Below are 1,587 nucleotides of genomic sequence, written 5' to 3' on the forward strand. Positions count from 1 at the left end.
CTATCTATCTATCTATCTATCTATCTTTCTTTCTATCTATCTATCTATCTATCTATCTATCTATCTATCTATCTATCTATCTATCTATCTATCTATATACAAAAGATAATTCTCCTACAAAAGTTAACTCTTGTGGAAAACACAGCCCGACAAGTCTACAAAACATCTAAATCCATTTTACTAGTTTACAATTCAAATCTACTTACAGTCCATCAATTACAAATTACATTACTAACATCTAGTTTCTGGATTAAAATTTATTTACAGACACAAGTCATAAACTAAGTCAATTGTAAAAAAGTCATAAAAGAATATCTGAGAGAGAAAACACCCTTTTCGTGCTAACTAAATGCAGAGTAATCGTTGTCTTTGTTTAAACAGACGCTTGTTAGTCTAACAAATCAGTTCAAGTGGCATTTTGCTTTTTTTACGATTAGTCATACAATTTCAGGGACAACCCTTGTAATTTCTATATACAATATTATTTATTTTTATGATTTACTATGATTTTCTACATTTTATTTTTATTTGTTGCAAAATCCACACTTCATTATATGCCATGGTGTAATGAATTAAACGAGGGCAAGGGAAAAGTTGTTGCTTATGATTTTGTTTGCATCATAAATTCATAAATAATAGAATAGCAAAACACAAGTTCATTGATTAACCATAAAACAATTTGAAAAATCAATGATTTTTATTATTATTATGGTGATGGTGATAATGATTTTTGCTGTTTAGTGTTTTTACCACTTATAGAATGAAAAATAATAATAATAATGAAAACAAAGGACAATAACAACAATATTGATTGAATTGGTGGTTGAAGAGTTTTAATTCAATGATTATTTCTAGCTGAGAGATTTTTTTATTTCAAAACAACCAAAAACAAATAAATACACTTCTACAAACAATGACATTATCAAAAGCGACACCAACAACAACATGAACTAAAACCCTAAATACACACTCATACATAATCATAATAAACGAATGAAAAATGTCAAAAGTTTTCACACTTGTACACAAATCATTTAATAATAAAACCCCACAGCAACAATAACAATAGCAGCAGCATGAGCAACAAAAACGGACCCCAGGATCAAAACTGTATCCAGTTGTCCCCCATTTACAAAACTAAACAGACAGAAAGACATGCTACCATCACTTCTGTGGGTTATATAATATATATTTGATATATATGGATGTATGTGTTTGTATTAAAAATAAACAGGATATGAGCAATAACTTATACACACAAATAAACATTTACAGAATACCAACAATATTATGGTTATATTTATAAACAAATACATATACTATTGTATAAGTTTAGTTGGCGAATATGTTAAGTCACTTTTTGTAAAATGTTCTAAAAATGTAAATTTTTTTAAATTGTTTTAAACTTATATGTTTCTATTTTCCTAAATCATCACTGACATATTTTTAAAAACAAAATATATTCTGCAAATTGGTCAATAAGTAAATCTTTAGTTTCTGAAATATCCAGAAGTTATCAAGTAGTAGTAAAATTTTAAGATGCTTTATGCCAATTGAAATTTAATTTTTTTTTAAAATGTTTACTTA

Source organism: Lucilia cuprina, chromosome 5 (assembly GCF_022045245.1).
Source record: "Lucilia cuprina isolate Lc7/37 chromosome 5, ASM2204524v1, whole genome shotgun sequence".
Lineage (NCBI taxonomy): Eukaryota > Metazoa > Arthropoda > Insecta > Diptera > Calliphoridae > Lucilia > Lucilia cuprina.